Source organism: Pelmatolapia mariae, linkage group LG2 (assembly GCF_036321145.2).
Source record: "Pelmatolapia mariae isolate MD_Pm_ZW linkage group LG2, Pm_UMD_F_2, whole genome shotgun sequence".
Classification (NCBI taxonomy): Eukaryota; Metazoa; Chordata; class Actinopteri; order Cichliformes; family Cichlidae; genus Pelmatolapia; species Pelmatolapia mariae.
Window position 1 is genome coordinate 11,687,157 of NC_086228.1, and position 8,013 is coordinate 11,695,169.

Sequence of the window (8,013 nt, forward strand, 5' to 3'; positions counted from 1 at the left end):
AGTTACAGGCATTAAAGACAATAATGAAAACTATGTGCAAGTGACCCCTATGTCAGTTACACTAAAAGTAGCATTTACTTACCAGGGAGTGGACATTAGATTACACCATGAATTACATAGTAGGGCTTTGGAGGTGTGTGTGGTTATGACCCCCTGATGGAGATTTAACACAGACCAAACAAAAAGTAAGAAAGCTCTCTACATAGAATGATAGAAAACAACCAGTACACGTCTGTCCACATTAAACTTTTTCTGTTTAAACAAGTACATGAAAAACATTTGAAATCTGGCCGACATACCCGTCATCTTCTTGGGCACTTCCAAACAACTTCCAATTTATGGTTCCCGAACAACCAATTCCTTCTCCTCTGAGGGTGACAGCTTGGGTCTTTGACAAAGTGGTGACGCATCCAAAAACCTCTACTCAAATACAGTTGTTTGAACTGAAGCTCCTGGAGTCTGCAGTTGGTAAAAATGGCCCATTAAGTTTCTGGAATAGCATTTCTAAAGCACCAACCTCAAACCTATTGAAAATTTGTGGCAGATGCTCGAAAGCCTTTCAGTGCCCGAAAACTGGTTTAAAATGAACTCAAATGAACTTCAGTTTAAATGAACTGAAGAAGAGTGGTCAAATATCCAGCTAGAATTGTGCCAGAAACCTGTTGATGGCTACCAAAAGGGTCTGAAACTTGAAGACATTTAACCGGTTAATAGAGAGTATGTATATGTATATGTTTGATGCTGTGTGGATTAGAAAAAATCCAAAGTAATTGTAAACTTGTGCATCAAATTCTTGAAGATGTACGCTGCACAATCATTTCACCCTGGAAAAAGAAAACAAAGAAGTCATTAAAAGCTCAAAATTACCATGAGATTCATCCCCATGATGAATGGATGGGCAGAACAGGACTTCCACTGAACTTCCTAAAACCAGCAGTCATTTGGTTTGATTCAGCCCGGTTCTCTCGTAAATCGTGTGGAGACTGACTCACCGAATAAAACCTTCACGCCACACGAATGATAAGACCGGGATTGGGACTGTGACGATGACCTATTGAGTGAAACCTTCTAACCTGCTCTGTGCTCACCTGTCTAAGATGTCTTTACCTTTTACCTGATGTGTTGTGTTTTACGGATTCCTGTGCCTGCTCACAATGACTGATGTCACCGATTCTGAGAAAACCCAGCGAGGGTTTGAGAGTTTTTCCCTCCTTATTTCCACAGGGGATCTCAGAGTGTTTTGGAGAAGAACACTTCCCGTGTCTCCTCTGACATGTTAATTGATGCTTTTCCTGTTCTCGGCTCTCTCTGGGGAGTTGCCTCCTTTCTGTGATTTGCCGTGGGAGTTTAACAGCGGCTGTGATCAGATAAGACGAGAGCGCGCGCACACAACAATCAGGCTCGCGGGGTGTCGGCTGATTTGTCAAAGCCTTTTTTTCCTCCCCCAGTTAAAGACTCATGGAGGTGAAGGGGCTCAGCGGGGAGATTATGTGCAGCAGAGACACCCAGGTGGAGAAAAGATCATCTCCTCTTCTTCTCCACAAACCAAAGCATCCTTAAATGCTCTTAATTTATCCACTAAAAACACCATGAGTGATACATTCATTCCTGGAGATTCCAGCAGTGAAACGATTAGTCAAAATTATTAAGCCAATGCTGGATAAACACCTGCTGTTTCCTCGCTGCTGCAGCTCTGATGTCAGGATTTACTGGTAAACTTAATCCCATCAGCTTGTGGACACGAAGACCCCACTTTACATTGTCAGGATTGTGAAGCGTGTTTTTATTCTTTTAAAAATGTGTAAATATTGCACCAAATATGGAAAGTGACATTTTTGATGTTTGAAGTGAGATTTATGATCTCAGTTCTAAGGTTTTATGAATCAAAACACCATAAAAGTAATCTGATACTTTGTTAAATAAATAATGACATAGTTTAAAATGCAAAGTGCCGTCTACCCAGGAGTGGCTGTTTCAGCAAATTCACCCATGCAATGATCTGAGAAACTACAAAAACCCCAAACTCTACATCTCAGACAGTACAGGCTTCAGTTAGCCTGTTAAAGGTTAAAGTTCATGATGATACAATTAGAAAAAGACTGAACATGTTTAGAAGGGTTTCCAGGAGAAAGCTCTTCTCTCTAAAAAGAACCTGGCAGCACAGATAAAGTTTGCAAAGCCGCATCCAAACAAACCACAAGACCTCTGGAACAATGTCCCTCGGAAATACAAGACCAAAGTGGAGACGTTTGACCATAATCCACAAAACCAGATTTGGGCAAAACCAAATACAGCAAATGAACTGTTAGCACGGTGGTGGAGGAATCATTATTTGGGGTTTTTATAAACTCCTCTGAATACCAAAGTATTCTAGTATGTTTGTGGGGACCCATGGGTAATGGTTTTATCTCTTTGTTTCATGCTTGCAGACATTACAGTTATCTTTATATTACTTTGATGAGGTTTAATCTGTTTTGGGCTTGTGTTAGCCTAGTTAGCTTGTTATTATTACTGAAAACACCCAGGTGTAATATATATGGAGGACCACAAGAGCCACGCGCATCGAAATAAAAATTTCTGTGCTTTAATAATGAATTGTAGAATAAATTCTGCAATTGTAAATTCATTTTTGAATTCCAATTTAATAAACTGCATTTCAAAATCCTTTTTCCAATTGCACTTTAATAAACTGCATTTTAAAATCCTTTTTTCAGTTGCACTTTAATAAACTGCAGTTCAAAATCCTTTTTCCACTTGCAATTTAATAAACTGCAGTTCAAAATCCTTTTTCCACCTGCAATTTAATAAACTGCAGTTCAAAATCCCTTTTCCACTTGCAATTTAATAAACTGCAGTTCAAAATCCATTTCCCTTTCCTGTTCGCTCCGGGATTAGCTGCTGGATTAGCTCCTGGATTAGCTGCTGGATTAGCTCTTCGATTAACAACTTGCTGGAGGCTATTCAAATTAGCCACACCGTGGGATGTAAGGAGCTCTCTGATTGGTTGGTCAGACACAGGCTGTCTGCCAGCCTGGATTTTTCTAGCTCATAGCTTCGCCCTGCTAAGAAGCGTGTGTGCTTGTACAAAGGCCGTTCAGCCTCGGGATTTACACTCGGCTCGACACGGATATGTGAAGAATGAAGGGACCCTGCAGCGAAACGGAGAGCCAACCTCTGACTGAGTACTTGTTTACGCAGTCTGACCACCTGTTGAAGGTAAGGTGCTAACGTGGCTAACGCTAGCATCACCGCACGTAGCCCCATTATTTTAAGGTCATCTTAGCTAATGAAAGTTTTACGTCGCAGCTGTACGAGCTCGCTACGTGTTTTGTAAGCTGCTGTGCTCTTCACAAATAAAGCTGGAAGCAGCTCAGACTGTTAGAACCAGCACTGAGGCCTGTTACATTTATACAGTGTTAGAGCAATGGCTGCAACCTACAGCCTTTAAACTAGCGATTACAATGCTGACAGTAAACTCGTCAGTCCAGATGTTACCACATTACTTTGTGATACTTGGAGTTAAAACAACTGAGACAGGCTGATTAAAATAACAGCTGTCAGTTCTCTCATTCCTTATATCAAGACTGGAGATCACACTACTGATTTCAGTTCATTTAATATGTGAGTGCACAGATTCATTCTCAACTGGACATAAATGATGATCAAAGGTTGTATATATGATGAATTCATCCAATCCCAGCCTCTAACACAGTGCGCTGAATCTTAGCTTTGAATGTCCAGTATATTCTAATCAGTGCAATGTAAGCATTCACTGAACCTACAGTATCTACACCTGTGTGGCAAATGTGTGGTAAAGATACAGATAATGAAATTTAATTATTAATACAATATACATCATGAAAAATGAAAGCTGAAATTGATTCAGTTTAGTACTTTTCTCTGTATGCTCTGTGATTATAAAGGCCTTAAATTCTGTGATATATACTGTAAATGATTTTCACAGAGGTCTTAAAGTAGTTAAATCACTGCTGATAGTCTGGTTGTTTGTATTTTCACATGTTTTTGTGTCTATAGGGCTATTTGATGACGATATGAACTCCTCTGGGAGATGAGGACACACCCACATCTGTTCCATACTGCAGCCATTGATGGTGTTACAGCTCTGAGGCAGCTTTGGGCCATCAGACGCACACACTGGAAAACCAGCACCTGGACTTCATGCAGGAGAGACGGCCTCAGTGATGATGGACTCTGCATCCTCTACTTTACCTCTAATCTCTTTCTTCTTTAACACACCATTAAAATCACTCCAAAAGAGTGTAAACTTACTGAGGAAGTCTCTAACTTGTACACATTTGTACTTTTACTTGTTTTATGAGTTATTTTTAAGAAGAGTAAAGTTATTCACATAAAGTTGTTATTCTTCTGTATTTATTCTTTTGTATCATGTACCACAGTCATACTGAACTTTACAGACCTGGTGAATTGGAGAAAACAAAGCGCGCGCGCTCGCTCTCTCTCTCGCTCTCTCTCTCTCTCTCTCTCTCTCACACACACACACACACACACACACACACACATATATCATTCAGCTTCAGCAGTATTTCTATTCATCTTATGAATTCCAGTCTAATGTCATTTCACTGAGTTCAGTTTTGGTCTTAAACTCCAGAGAATACCACCTGGTTCAACAATCTTTTTATCTGATTATTGGCAAAATGTTTTCTTCTGAGAGATGCTCCTAGAGCTGAAATTGAGCCCAGAGAAACAACAAAGTTTAGTTCCTCTGGATTTTCCATGGGAAATTGTTTTATCACTCATCCAGGTGACTTCTCCAGTGTCACGGATGAGTGATGAATGTATCTCCCACTGGAAACCATTGTGTCCAGTTAAAGTCATTCGTTTTCTTTTAAGGAGAGTTGTTAGATGCTGTGCTCATGAGGACAATAGGTTTTAACTTGCAGCACAATACAAAGCTGCCATACTGGATCAACGATCAAAACACTTAATTGAGCAGAATTAAGGCAAAATGTAATATCCTCATATGATGACACATCACACATGACCCAGCATTGTTCTAAGAATGCAAACTTTCTTATTGGAAGTTTCCACAGCTGCCAGAAAGGGACAGATTTCTGGCTGGTCTTAATGAGTGGTCGTTGCTCTCTCGTTTTCTCTGGAATCGCGGCACAGAGGATGTAACACCCATGATAAGCGCTGAGGTGTGTGTCCCTGTCAGAAATCAGCCATCCTCAGCTTCCAGGTTAGGAAAAGTGGAACCAGAAGATATTCAAATGCATCTCTCCACAGCTGCTGATTAATTCTACAAAAAACAAAGTTTGTTAAAAACATTTGCAGGTGAATCACCACTGATTTATCAGTGACATCCATTTACTCAAAAATTACTGACAAGTGGACAACTAGAATATATAGTTTATAATTTCAAAAATGTCCTGTACAAAATGAACTATATATGACAAATGTGGTGCTTGTGGAATTTTTAACAAGGACCCTACAAAACTTTACTCATGCTGCCAAACTTTTGACAGCTAGGTGTGCAGTTCCTGCTTTAAATGCATTCACTTTTGAGATTAAAAAACCTAAGTGATAAGAGGCCAGAAATGTTTGAACTTGCTTATGAACCTAAATCACTGAGGCCGTCTCTCCTGCATGAAGTCCAGGTGCTGGTTTTCCAGTGTGTGCGTCTGATGGCCCAAAGCTGCCTCAGAGCTGTAACACCATCAATGGCTGCAGTATGGAACAGATGTGGGTGTGTCCTCATCTCCCAGAGGAGTTCATATCGTCATCAAATAGCCCTATAGACACAAAAACATGTGAAAATACAAACAACCAGACTATCAGCAGTGATTTAACTACTTTAAGACCTCTGTGAAAATCATTTACAGTATATATATCACAGAATTTAAGGCCTTTATAATCACAGAGCATACAGAGAAAAGTACTAAACTGAATCAATTTCAGCTTTCATTTTTCATGATGTATATTGTATTAATAATGAAATTTCATTATCTGTATTACCACACATTTGCCACACAGGTGTAGATACTGTAGGTTCAGTGAATGCTTACATTGCACTGATTAGAATATACTGGACATTCAAAGCTAAGATTCAGCGCACTGTGTTAGAGGCTGGGATTGGATGAATTCATCATATATACAACCTTTGATCATCATTTATGTCCAGTTGAGAATGAATCTGTGCACTCACATATTAAATGAACTGAAATCAGTAGTGTGATCTCCAGTCTTGATATAAGGAATGAGAGAACTGACAGCTGTTATTTTAATCAGCCTGTCTCAGTTGTTTTAACTCCAAGTATCACAAAGTAATGTGGTAACATCTGGACTGACGAGTTTACTGTCAGCATTGTAATCGCTAGTTTAAAGGCTGTAGGTTGCAGCCATTGCTCTAACACTGTATAAATGTAACAGGCCTCAGTGCTGGTTCTAACAGTCTGAGCTGCTTCCAGCTTTATTTGTGAAGAGCACAGCAGCTTACAAAACACGTAGCGAGCTCGTACAGCTGCGACGTAAAACTTTCATTAGCTAAGATGACCTTAAAATAATGGGGCTACGTGCGGTGATGCTAGCGTTAGCCACGTTAGCACCTTACCTTCAACAGGTGGTCAGACTGCGTAAACAAGTACTCAGTCAGAGGTTGGGCTCTCCGTTTCGCTGCAGGGTCCCTTCATTCTTCACATATCCGTGTCGAGCCGAGTGTAAATCCCGAGGCTGAACGGCCTTTGTACAAGCACACACGCTTCTTAGCAGGGAGAAGCTATGAGCTAGAAAAATCCAGGCTGGCAGACAGCCTGTGTCTGACCAACCAATCAGAGAGCTCCTTACATCCCACGGTGTGGCTAATTTGAATAGCCTCCAGCAAGTTGTTAATCGAAGAGCTAATCCAGCAGCTAATCCAGGAGCTAATCCAGCAGCTAATCCCGGAGCGAACAGGAAAGGGAAATGGATTTTGAACTGCAGTTTATTAAATTGCAAGTGGAAAAAGGATTTTGAACTGCAGTTTATTAAATTGCAGGTGGAAAAAGGATTTTGAACTGCAGTTTATTAAATTGCAAGTGGAAAAAGGATTTTGAACTGCAGTTTATTAAAGTGCAACTGAAAAAAGGATTTTAAAATGCAGTTTATTAAAGTGCAATTGGAAAAAGGATTTTGAAATGCAGTTTATTAAATTGGAATTCAAAAATGAATTTACAATTGCAGAATTTATTCTACAATTCATTATTAAAGCACAGAAATTTTTATTTCGATGCGCGTGGCTCTTGTGGTCCTCCATAAATATATACCATTAGGAAATGACATGGTAGATCTGTAAGAGAATTCAGGATCCTGGGCAGTAATAAAGCTGCTGCTGAGAAAATTATTGCCATAAAGGTAAAGGTAAAAACAGATGTAAAGTGGTCCCTCGCTATAACGCGGTTGACCTTTCATGGTCTCGCTGCTTCGCAGATTAAGCAGCCCTTTGCTGCCCAGTCCGACCGGGCTAAAGCTATTACAAAAGCTATTGGGGTGTTTAGCTACAGACGGGAGGCCGTATTCCGTTGTGCAAAACAAGGGGTTTAAACTATGATGAACGTGCTTGAGCCACACTATGATATCCCGTTCCCGTCCACTTTAGTGGCAAGATCGTTCCAAGCATGTATGAGCAGGAAAAGATTTAAGTTATGGCTGAACTGTCCCAGGCATCTTCTGTTGCCCTAACTACTACAAATGGGTGGACCTCCAGGGCAATGGAAAGCTACGTGACCGTGACAGCTCATTATATCACAGCGGAGTGCGATATAATGAGCGGTATGTATTATCGTAGGGTCTACCTTACAATATAAAGCACCTTGAGGCGACTGTTGTTGTGATTTGGCGCTTTATAAATAAAATTGAATTGAATTGAGTGGAAGATACAAAGCCCTATACTGCCCTATATTGTACCAATTTTTTTATATAATTGCGTGGAATGAGTCTAGAGTTGAATGTTTTTAACACGCAAAAAATACTTCAATAAGTAAATAATTAAAT

At 40.1% G+C, this 8,013-nt stretch overlaps 1 long non-coding RNA gene across 1 annotated transcript; it reads right to left on the minus strand.

Moving 5' to 3' along the window:
- Positions 1-4,523: 4,523 nt before the first annotated feature.
- LOC134635576 (uncharacterized) lies at positions 4,524-6,971 on the minus strand. The gene is made up of 3 exons (XR_010094960.1): positions 6,596-6,971; positions 5,605-5,777; positions 4,524-5,284 (listed from the first exon to the last, which is right to left on the minus strand). It is a non-coding gene; the product is annotated as an uncharacterized LOC134635576 (long non-coding RNA).
- Between the last annotated feature and the right edge of the window lie 1,042 nt (positions 6,972-8,013).